Below are 12969 nucleotides of genomic sequence, written 5' to 3'. Positions count from 1 at the left end.
TTTTTTTCCCCGAGTACTGGGGGTACATACACTTTTTTGTTTGTTTATTAATGAGTATCTTGGAAAGTTACAGTAGAGGTGCCATTTTGCCCTTGTCTGAGGGGAGCTCGGCTGCTCACCCATCCACCAGGTACCAGAGGCAACAGGTGGCTGGAAGCAGGTTTTAGGCAGATGCAGGGCTGGCAGTTCCTGCTCAGTATCTGTATCATAGAAGGGGTTCCAAGCATCCTTAACAGTGTGCATAGGAATTACTTCTTCCAAAATTAAGGCATGCTACAGAAGGTGAAGGTAGTCGCGGTTTTACATCAAGGGCTCAATATCCAAATCAACTTTCAGTTCGAGATGTACCAGCAGTTTTCTCTGCTGGCCGCAGCTCAGCTACAAACAGGAAGAAGAAATACAGGGTTTCGCACTTGTTAGAACGTGAGGTCTGGTATATCGAAGTCTGGGGATGTGTATTGGCTACACAAAAGACTACTGTTTGTTCAGCTGACATGAAAATCCAGTATTTAGGGACTTGCAGTTATTGTGGGAGTCTTGGCCACAGTTCCTCAATTTGTTGGAGTCTCTAGAAGTACCTGGAAACCCACCCTGGTCATTTCCACATACACCTTTAGATTATATAAATGCCTACTTGTTATCAGTGTCACTCATCAAAACTAGTACATGCCCAAACACAGGTTAGAGCTTTGTTCCTAGAATTAGGTTATTTTCACTCAGAGATACCTGACAGGAAGCCAGGTCCTTCTAGGTGATAAGGAAATCTTTATATTGTTAGAGAGAACCAGCTAAAATGAGTTTACCACATGTACACACACAACACCCAGAGGACAAACCTAGGACCCACTGAAATAAAAATGGGTTCTGGATTTTTCCCCCACCTCTTGATGTTGTAACAAAAGGACACTACTTTGTCACATAGCCAGGTGGTGTAGCATACTTAAAAGATATTAGCTATATTCCATTGGAAAGGTTTTCTTAGAAATAAGATAGAAAGTTGATTTCTACAGCTTATCATACAGTGCTTCTTGCTGCAAGTTGCTGCAAAACACCTATATGATATAAGTTATAATAAACATGGTATTATTCACTAACTTCCTTTCAGTCGCAGCCTGCCTAATGCTGCCCTAATACAAAATAGCTTATTTTAGACTTCTTTGACTATTGAAATTCAATGTGTTTGAGAAGTCACTTGATGTTTTGTAGTTGCCCCATAAACATTTGTATCAAAAAAATATGGTAGCACAAGTCAGCCAACTCAATATGAGGAACACACTGATTTGTATTGTGAAGGGAACTCAATACAAGTAGTGATGTTTTGTCAGAGTTCTTAGGGACTTTACCCATCTCAAACTAATTGTATAACTTAATATATTTTTTTCTTTAGATATTCAGCCTCACATAGAAATAGCTTAATTTGGTTTCAATGAAACTGAAGTGACCAGTTGAAGACAAAAATGACTATACATGTTCTTTTAACACCTGAATTTATGCAAGTATAGTTGTCATTTAAAGAAGCTCCTAGAGTAGTAACTCATTCCTGAATCAAGCAAGTGCAAACAGGTATAAGTAGTTACCCTTTAGCCTGAGAGATAAGAATTAATTTGCAATAATTCAGTATTACAGCAAGAACACTGTTAAATTTAACAGGTCAGTAAAGCTTAAACATCAAGTTTCAAAAGGTGTGCATACAAGGGTTATTACTTAGCCTAGTTTCGCTTCTAGAAATGCAAGTTCTGCAGATGCATTGAAACCTGCTTGTTAAGGAAACAGTATGGCAGCCATGCTACACAAAAGCTAACCACAGACAAAACTCTAAAGCAGTAAGCTCACACAAACATTAGCTGTTCTGAGACAGAAAAGAATATATAAATAAAGCACTAGTAGGAAAGATGACTATTCTATTTTAATATGTAGGTACATACAGAGACAGTTTTACAACATAATGGAGATATTTTTATATCTTCCTGTAATTGCTTGTGCTGTAACCAGATGACACTTAACTTTATTTCACCCGTTCTCTGCATCATTGTACTAGCATTAGCTTGTTCTTTCACACAGCACTTTTGTTGTACCTTAGAGAGTGTTTATTTAGTAAGTGACATTAAAAAAGTAGTAATAAGGATCTTTTAAAGAGAAGAATAACTTCCAGCTTCAACATTACAGCAGGAAGTATTACTATATCTTATGTATGTCTCCTAAAGCACATCTACTGTGAGAGCTCAGTGAATACTTATGTGAACAGTGAGTGAGAAGTTTTCTATAGGCAAAAGTTTAAAACTTTAGTTTTCTTATCAGAAAGTGATTAATATAGCATGCTCAAATGCAAAGGACACCCCCTACCCAGTAAAAGCCAGACTAAGATTTTTTTAAAAAAGAACCAAAACAAACTGAAATGCTCTATAGCACTTATTACTTTTTATTCCTAGCAGCTGCTATAGAAGAGGGGCACAACTCATACCACAGAAATCATGACCAGATCACCTTACTTCTCTCTTCTTGCATAATCCAGCAGCAAAAGGATACAGCTAGAAAGCTTGCCATCACTTAACTCATTACTTACCTAAACTATGCAACCCTGTGCACTTGTATACATAGAACCACCTCAGTTCACTTCAGCAGAAACCAATAACAACAGAACAAACCCAGAAAAAATGAAAACAACAAAAAAGCCTTTAAAGAGCAAAGGAAATTATTCACTTCACAATTAATGAGCCTCCTCATTATCAAATGCCAGAAAAAGCCTTTTAAACTACCTCAATCCAGACCATATACTCAAAAAAAGCCAACTAATTTAACCTAGAGATACACACAAAATCTAATCATTAACTTACCTCATAGAATAGCTATTCTCTATACTATTAAGTACAACCCCCCAACTTTCTTTCCCTCTCCTTTTTTATCTGTGAAAATTAATAATTTTCAGGTGCTACCTATTAGCAGCATTCACAGCTGCAAACTTGTAACTACACATACATAAATACAAAGAGACACACATAAATGTAAAGAGAAGAAGTACATACAATGCTATTGACTTGTCCTGTTGTCTGGTAAGGCTAACACTCTCCTGACTGCACAGAAGAGCATTAACATGGAAAAAAAGTAGTTTTCTAAAGATATTTATAGACCTTATAAGAGTTCTTGAAAGCATAAAAGTAAGTAGAGTTTTGGGGCTCTTTTCCTGAGAAGGAAACACGGGTTTCATCATGCAGATACCTTCCTAATGAAATCACTTTATGCAGAATGTTAAAATCATTGAAGAACAAACAGATAAAGCAAACTAAATAGAAGATTAACTGTGAGGTTCAGATTTTTTTCCCTTCCTTATTTGTGCAGTAAGTACTAGTAATATTGCTATCTACTAATTGCTTTTTGAATTTCAAGAGGGTAGGCTGCTGAATATTCTTAATTGTTGCAGGAAAGTGCTAAGTCTCGTAGTGGTTTTGTATTGATGCTCTGCAACAGTTGTTACTGTTGGTCTTGAAGCTAAGGGAACTTATTCAGCTCCTGGATGCTCATGTCATTAGTAAAACACAATGGTGGTTTCAGTTTAGAGTGGTATACCAGTATGTTCTCTTACATGCCTATCATTCTCTGTGTAGGGTCTTCATCTTTATGTGATGTGTGTAAACATAATACATCAGTAGTATATTCTACCTGGTGCAGCTGTACCTGCCCATTCAATCTCTTTTGTAATTGCCTGAAACTGGTTCCCTGTATAGTTGTGTGCCTGACAGACAGATAGTTGGGAAAGGTCTTGGGTTTTTTGGTACACAGCATGTGAACATAGCTGCAGTTTTATGCAAAGTGGCATGATACAATGCAATAGCTCTAATGCTTGTCTTTTCAAAAAAATGGCTGTGTAATGTTTTTAAAGCATGTAATCAACATTAAAATTTTATTTTAAAAACTCTTAAAAGTTGTTAAGAGTAGTAGGAGGGTGGATTGGAAGAAAAATGCAATGCTAGGTATAATATAATGAGAGTATTGTAATTAGCCTTTCCTATTTGTATTGCAAACTTAGCTAGACCTAAAGAAAATTGTATGCATTCATCTTTATAAGAACTTAGATGGCTGTCACTAGCTTTTGCAGTTAAAATACTGTTTCTTGGTGGTTGCTAGAGTGCCTGGTATATACAGCCTTCATTGTTTGCAAAGAGAGTTCAGTTTACATTATGCTAGCTTTAGGTGAGGTGACTGAATGATATTCTCTGTACCTGGTAGTGCTTGAAGAAAGGTAGACATGTTTTAAAGAAAACCTGACAGTTACAACATTAAAAAAATACAGATAAAAGAAGTGACCATCCATCACAACATTTCCCAGAGCCACAGACCTCCATATCAAGCACAGTACTTATGACTTACTTTGCTTTGTACTTATGTACTTATGACTTACTTATGTCTGCTTTGCTTTAGCCTGCCTACTTTGAGCTAAATACTAAAGTTGGGAGGAAGGTAAACTTGTGCAAAGTAGCAGACAGGCCTTCTCAGCCTATAAATGATGTTTTAATAGCTCTCTATGCTTACAAATTGTTAGGGTTAAATGTTTCTGTTCTTAGCAGCAGTCTAATTTACAGAAATTGTTGTGGACACATGTAAGTTTTTGTTTTCAGTAAGTAGTAGGAAACTTGTACCCTGGTAGTGGGAAAGAGTTTGTTGGCAGAAAGTCCCCATATGAGGAGCATGTCGGGACACAGATGAGCAGTGTACACTGTACTCCAGCAACTCCTGAACTGCTATAACCTATAAATCACTTCTTTATTTCTTCTCTGTCTGGGGGGCTGAACAGGTCACAGCTGACAAGGCATTCTGGTCCCTGCATGATTCACTCTCCTTCGTGATTCCTTGATTAACCCTTGATACCGCAAGCAAAAATCAGTGAGCCACTGGCCATCTATGCAAACACTCTGCCAGTGCTTGGTTTTGCACATCAGGTGTACCCTCTGAAGTGTTGTTAAAATAAAGCTGTATCTGCTTAAGGAAAATGCATCATTTTATCTTAAATTGAATTTTAAACCAATATATACTGCAGTGAGGCACTGTATAAACACTATTTTAATTTGACAGTTGCAGATTAGCTTCAATATAAACTGATTCTAATCTTTGGAGACTAATCTGGTATAAAGCAGCATCCACATAGTTATGTGTATCGTTTAGAAAACAAGGTAAACGGGGGGAAAACTTCTCATATAACTGGGGCTATATCAGTTTGAATTTCCTATCTGATTGACTCTTGGCAATGAATAAATTGCCAATGAATAAAACCAGACAAAATAAATGGAATTCTGGAGTCTGTAGACAGCTCATTGCTCGAAAAGCAGAGAATGCTTGCCACTCTGTTAGCCATACCATAGCAAGGTTAAAAAACAAAAAAAGTGACCTAAGGATGGATGCATCTGAGGAGACATGTAGTTGTCAGCATGCAGATGAGATCCTTGCCAATTCTCTTTGCCTTTATTTCCACTGTGCAGGAATTACCAGCAGGCTGTGGATCAGCAGTCTCATTACTGCAAAGTCATGAATGTTCCTTCTCTCCTCATCTGTTCTTAGTGTGGATATATCACAGGTGCAGTGCACCACAACATTTCTTTGCAGCACAGGAAACCCAAATGTCAAAGAACAGAATCAAAGGTGAGCAAAAGCATTTTTACAAAATGGGTCCCAAAGAAAGATCCTGTTACTTCTCATCAATCTAGTCAAAAAAGGTCATCATTTAGCAGTTTTTAAAGAACTATGAGTTTTTTTTCAAGAAGCCCACTGAAAAAAAAAATAATTTGTTTCGCAAATACCAAAACACCCATCATACCCCACTGACCCAGTTTAATATTACATTCTAGAAACCATATGAATTTCACATTTTAGGACCTGTGATTTATTGGTAGCTGTCTGTAATAACGTAGTACTGTACCCAGATAAAAACCACTGCATTGTATATACTGTGCATATTTTGTCCTTTTACTAGCAACACTGCCTTTAGTAAAGGAAGCAAGTTCTTCACTACACCTTTCTGCCATCATTTCTCCAGGAGCCACTGATTTTGATATGCTGGCTGTACACTCACTTTTCTGCCAAGATTCCTGTTTCCTCACCTCACCCCACTTGATAAGCAGATTTCTTCAGGAATATCACATTCATGCAAGTGGTAGCTGGGAGATTAAAGCGTTTGAAGGGCAGGCTGAAGCATGTTTCTTGGCACTGAAGTGACCGAGAAGCAAACTAAAATAGAGTTTTTAGGTTCTTGCAGGAAAAAAAAAACCAACAGAGAAAGTTCCTATTACATTTTTATTCCCTATTAAATTGCCCATGCCATTTTATTTGCTTTTTAAGCTGTTTTAGTCCATGATATATTCAATATGAGGGCTAAATAACAGACATCTTAGAAGGCTGTCTGAGGGCTGGCACGGCCACATCTGTCTTACTGGCCCCTACATCACTTTCCTGTTTCCACATTTGGCTGTGCACCCACCAAAAAAAGCGTCTCCTTCATGTGCCATCCTCATCTCCTCAGTCCCATCCTTGGTTTCTGTGCAGGTCATTGGGTCCCTTGGCATATCCATCAGAATGCCATTGTGGGCAAAGATGAGACAGGCACGGGCGTGGGAAGTGTTGCAGGGTGCTTCAACAGTGAGAAGACTGTGGAGACCAGTGCTCTCCCAAAGGAAGAGCAGCATGGTGAATCAGATCTACTGAGTACTCACATGATACTGCAATAATATGTAGTGTCCATTAGGCTGAAAGCTAAGAAAAAGAGAAATATGAAATGTACTGGCATAAAACAGCATAATAGAAGGGTTGTCCTCTAAAATGACCAGAAGGAATGGCAAGGGAACAGTCTGATTTAGCAAGATCATAGCTGAGAGGCTGTGACTACTTGCATTTTACATATACCCTGGCTCTAAATCTAGCCTGATGCTTTCATATCCAACCCCAAGCGGGCATCTCTCAGTCTTCCCTGCATCACAAATTCCAAAGTCTGCTGGGAGGCAGTCACTTCTGTATTTTACGTTTTCCATGATACTTCCTGCCTGAAGAGATCATACAAGTCAAAAAGATGCATTGATCTGATGAGAGATGCAGAGGGAGAAAGCTCGTTCAGGGCCTGAGAATGAATTCTTAAATTCTAAGCTTTAGCTAGCTTCTATCAAGCATTCTTTTTCTCCTTTTTTCAAATGTGATTTACTTAAGCCTAAATGTCTATGCAAGCAGCTGGTTTAACACCTAAGCTAATCATACCAGCTGAGGTTCTGGACAAAATACATTGCAAATGATTCCCAAACTACCTACTTTCACTGCAGTTTACTTAAATAGCGAAACCTATTTTGAGAACAATGGGTACTTATGTCCACTACAGTATTTATGTAAAAAGTTTTAACAGTTCTAAATATATCTTCAGTCTTCCAAGAGACCTAGGTTTTAAAAGCAAAATATAGCAGAAACCAAAGGCTTTAGTTCTGACATGAAAAGCAAATAGAACTAAATCTCCTATCTTTTTTAAGCTCATTGACAATATGAGAACATGAGGTTACTCTTTGAAACATAACCTGATGGCCTAATTCTCCACTACTTTACTCTTTATGGAGTCCTGATTTAAAGCAGGTTTAATATTGTCTGTGAAGTGTCCCTTGATTCAGATTTTCAGGTGGCAATGATTAAGCATCCTGAGATACTGATAGGCAGCCTTCACAATGTTGTGAACCATATTTTTGAACTATAGGATAAACATATGAAGCTACACTGCCTACCTTCTGGTCCAGAGGTGGGCAAGAAGTAACTACAGATTTATTTAGCAAAAAGCTGAGGAAACAAGTGTTTTCAGATTTGGCACTTGAAAAGAAGAGACAGTGAATTCACCAGTTAGGATAATCCATCCAGTGCTGTTGCTGGATTTTGGACAACTGGCAGATTCTCTGCATTCTCTAATGTTCAAAGAGTTTCCAAAGGCTGTTAAAGACATGACAAACCCTGACATTTTTCAAGAGCAGAAAAACAAATCAAGTCACATTTCTTCATGCTTTTTTAGAAGAAAAATATTTACTTCCCTTGCATCTGAAGACAAGGCCAATCTCATTTTAAGCTGTTACTCTAAGCTTTGAAGTGACTTTCTCAGGGCGCTATATTTCATAGCAAGTGGATATATATAACTGAAACTTCACCAGTGGAAAGTGTTGGGTTTTTTAATTACTGTGGTGGTTTTAGCCACGGTGAAGTCTGGTTTAGTGTTCAGTGTGCATTCTGGAGTACAGTGAAGAACTCACTGTACTTCTGTCCCTGCCGATTCTTGAAGCGGTACAGACAACTAGCTGAGTCATCTTCCAAAAAAGAGAAAATGCAGTCACCAGTTAGATGCTACTAACCAAATCTGATAGATGTTTCCCCCAAGTCTGCAACCAAAAAAGCAGAGAGAAAGAAACCACTGATAGGGACTATTAGAGTTTCTTAGAGTCAGAAGATAGGATGAAAGGTTATCCACTCCACTAACCTTCTTCTTTCTATTTAGGGAGATCTGGAAAATTTTATTTTATGTTAGAATTTTCCCAAGGAACCATGTGAATTAGTTCATTAGTTTCTTCAAATCCCTACCTTACTGCTCCGATGAGTAAAAAGTGGTCATCGTAATACAGTCTCTACACATTGTTTCCTTTTACTTAATACTGTAGATATTTACAAGGTAAAATGCTGACACATTTGGACTACTTTGCTAGATTGCTTCTGGGATGTGTCCAAATGAGAAGGCTACAGGCAGTAAAACCTTGCTTGTGTCCATGCTCTACCCCAGGGGATGATACAAAACAGTTCATTTACGAGCAGATAACTTAGCATACAGGGTATCATGAGAGGACCCTTACAGTGTGTCTGGAAAGACTTTCCTCAGCCCTTTTTTTCTTTTACCATGCATGCTCTGTGACCCCTCTATTCAATGCCACCCCTTCATGCAGCTCTTCAGCATGTACTCCAAACTCAGTGCATCAATATCTTCTAGCAAGCACATTGATATATGTGGTAGCATATAATGGTGGGAAACCAGAGAAAGGAACAAAATGTTTCAACAACCTCAAAGAAGGGAGCAGCATACTCACACCCAAACTGCTTAAGCTCATCTTGAGGTCCAGGTCACCCTGTCAGGTGCCAGTCATAATCTCAGATCAACTGCTCTGACAAAACAAGAGTATAATCAAGTCCTTGTTTTCAAGGCCTGGTTCACCATCTTTGACATTTCTGGAAGTATGTATTGTATGATGGCCAACGAGTCAATTTCCAGGTGGTCTTGACTCACTCTAAAGTGAAGGAGCCTGGCTAGTAAGTGGGTGAGAGGAGATGGTAGAGGGCGGCTGGTGGCAGGAGGCAGTGTTGCCTTCTGACTCTCATGGAGAAGAGCTTGGAGGACTGGACACTGGGGAAAGGGATCTCATTGCTTGCTGCCTGTTGTCATCTTTAGGTTTTATGTGGTATAGGCCATGGTTAGGGAAGGTCCCTGCTGCACAAGTTTGATGCACCATCCGTTGCTTTGTGGATATTCTAAATTATTTTCTCTGCTACCCAGCCCAGAATTTATCACTGACACTTTTTTTTTGTTTCTTTTCCCCTGCTACACAAATTGCCCTCTGCTGTGAATCTCCTGAAACACTTCATCTGAAGTAGGAAAGCCCCCTCACCCTGAGCAGTTATTTTTGTCCTTATCATACTCCATCCATGAGCACTACCTCCATGTTTGTGTATACCTGACTGGGGCATTTACGCATCAATAAACTCAGGAATGACCCAACTCTGCTCTACCTTGGCAAAGCTAAGGCCTTACAAAAATCTCCTCTAAAAAGAGGCTCCTGTTAGAGCATTTTAGTCTGAGTAGCAGGCTGAAGACTTCCCACACATGTGGCTCAGTGCCAAGTGAGCTGTGGGTTTTTTTAAGAACAATGTCTTATACTTGCAGTGGAGCTTGGTGTGAAGATACAGTGACCATATTACAGTGCCTTGTGAAATGTATAATAGTGAATTTAAGCCATTTCTGGAGAAGGGGACTACACTTTCAGAACATGTCTGGAAACACTGTGAGGACTAGGTGACCGTCAAGTTTGCTCTGCAGATAATAAAGATAATAAAGTACCACTCTATGATGTTCCTAAATAGTGTTCCAAAACTTAGGTATTTAGTCTTGAAGCCATCATAAGGGAACTTTTACAGATCTGTATTCATCATGAGGTTAACCACCACAACTCTCCAGTCTAACATAGTTTCTTGATTCAGATAATGTCCTTGGAGTAAGAAGGAAGAGCTCTGAAAAAAGCTATGTCAAGAGAGTCTTTGGAGTACACTTCTGGCAGTACTTTTGCTGTTAACAGACATGTAGAATAGAAACAAAGGACCTTTGTTTGTGTTTCATACAAATCCTGAGCTTGCAAATTTATTGGATTCCTACTTCTTCTGAGAGAGAAAGAAGGGAGAAAAAAAGGAAGTATAAAATACCCCCAAATTAAAAAATACTTTTTTTAAAAAAACCAAAAACTTGGTGTTTTCTCTTCCACCTATAGCAATAGTTGCTAAATATTTACCTCCATGGTTATGCTTGAGAGAATCTGTAAGATGTAGCTCTGCTAACGTTTGATAGCAATTGTTATTTATAACATAAAAAAAAAACTTCAATAAAAAATATTTCCCTGAACAGAGTAGTGTGAAATGATCAGATGTCCAGGCATGTGAACAACACACACATGGTCTCATGAATATGCCCCTCCAAATTAACGTTGAGGTTCCTGAGGCCACTTCCTGCTGTCTAAGCTTTGTGACCTTCACTCAACCTTAACTTGCAAAGCAGAATGTCATTGGTAAGTATTTTAAGGTTGTTTTCAGACTGCGGGTTGGAGAAATTTGATGGTATACTGCAGTCATTGCTCTTCTGTCTCTGATAAGTGGTGATAGAAGGGTGTTGACATCTAAAGCATTATCAATGGGTAGCTAAGTTGGTGCTCACTGAGAAGGATGCGGGAAACTGTTCCTTAGAACATTTTTAGTTAAGGTTCTGAAAGTGCAAGCAGATGCCGCTACATCTGTTACATCCTTTTCCCATGTTTGAGTGCATCTCTCTGACCACGTTAACTGGAGATTTCATTCTTAGGGAAACTAACAAACACAGATGCAGGAAAAACTTATTTTAAGACATTTTGGGTAAATGGCAAAAAATGTGTGTGCTAACAACAATGCAGCTGAGAGACTTAGGAATCTAAGAAAATAACTTTTCTCCTACGTGAGAAACTTAAGGGACAAAATGCATGACTTGGTTTACATGGCCAGTTTCACAAAGAGAATAGCAGAGGAAACAAGCAGTACATGACGGAGTAGGGGGCAGCATTTCCTCGTAATGCTGCTTGCAATTATGGAATAGTTATAGGTCATTCATAACATGAAATGTTATGTGTGCTTTTTTATTTTGTAGAAGCAATTCAACCATTTGTAATACATACTTGTTTAGCAGGTTGAATTAGTTTTCCTGGCTTTGAAATATTTCTATATATCTATTAGCATTGTTCACATCATCACATGCTTAGAACATACAGAATTAGGGCCTAAGAGCTGTGAATCATAATTTAAAATAATATTTAAGTTCTGTTGCTGATGTTGATTGATTAAAGCAATAATTTTCAATGGCTGCACAAGTTCCATATTTTTTTTCCTTTTGCAGCATTGATACTACAGTAAATCCCAGTGGAATAAATTCTATGTTGCAGCCAATAGAATAAAACCAGCACAGTGTTTACAGACAGTTATTTAAGTGCCAAATATCAGGGAATCTGTTACAGTCCCTGAGAAGCTCTGTTGGGAGTCTGGAGGATAGACACATGATAAAGGAGAGCCTGGGGAAGGGAACACTTTGTAGTTACAAACTGAGCAATACCTTCTTGTTTAAGTCCTTTAAAGCAAAGTTTGCACACCGAGAAAACTAGCAATTAAATCTAAAAAAAAGAGATTAGACTACAGAGACAAGAATAGGCACAACATAGGGCTCCTCCTTGTACTCATTCTTTCAGGTTCAGGAAATCCTGCGTCCCTTTCTGCAGAACCACAACAAAAGATTTGAACAATGCTGCCTTTTTCTCCTGCAGACCCTTCCTGCGTCTATAATTTAGGTGGCTTCTGGTGGCTGGGGAGATGTGGGAGAGCACTGAGGAAGAGGAAGGAAGCCTCTGCTTCCTACAGGTGCAGTTCCAAAGAAAGATCACCCCTAACAAAGGCTGCAGCCTCCTCCTCCTCATGGCCTCAGGACATGCTGATTGTCTTCAGCTGCCACTGGACTCCTCCACCAGCTGATTCAATGCTTAGAAGACCAGTAAGCCTGCAAATGCAGCAGGTAATTCTGTGCTGGATCTGTGAATTGAATTCACTCTTAGGAGAATCCTGTGTGCAGGAGAACTGACACAAAGGGCAGGGTCACACGGTGTTCCTGGGAATGGGGAGCAGAGCACGGTCAGGTAGCATGAGAACAGATAAATGGAGATCAGGGGACAGAGGAGGAGGGAAGAGGAGGGCAGGCTGTGAGGCCTAGCGAACAGCAGCTGCTAGTATGCCAGCTACTAAGCAGGTCACCACAGGTGAGAAGACTGCCAGGATCATCAGAAATGGGACTTTACTGCCTTTGCTTATCAGTGTCTCCGGTATCCCAAAGTGCTCCTTCGCCTTTACTAATTTCAGGACTGGTCACACACCTGTATAACTGTCTTGCATAGGAAAAGTTTTGTATCTCAAGATCTGAGTCAGGCACCCTCTTCAGTGAAGGTTTTTTGTGGCCCTAGAGCCTTCTCTGCCTGTCCACGTGCAGTGAATTACAGCTTCCCAGTGAGGAGATTTCATGCCCTATGGCACAGCTCACCACCCACCACACTGGCTGCTGCAGAATAATTTCACCGCTTCTAGGGCAAACAATCGGGAACAAGAGCTGCTTACATTTCTGTTGCCATCAGAAATTTGCTCCCCTGTAAG

The sequence above is a fragment of the Falco naumanni genome, chromosome 6, assembly GCF_017639655.2.
Source record: "Falco naumanni isolate bFalNau1 chromosome 6, bFalNau1.pat, whole genome shotgun sequence".
NCBI classification, from domain to species: domain Eukaryota; kingdom Metazoa; phylum Chordata; class Aves; order Falconiformes; family Falconidae; genus Falco; species Falco naumanni.
This window is presented reverse-complemented; position numbering follows the sequence as displayed.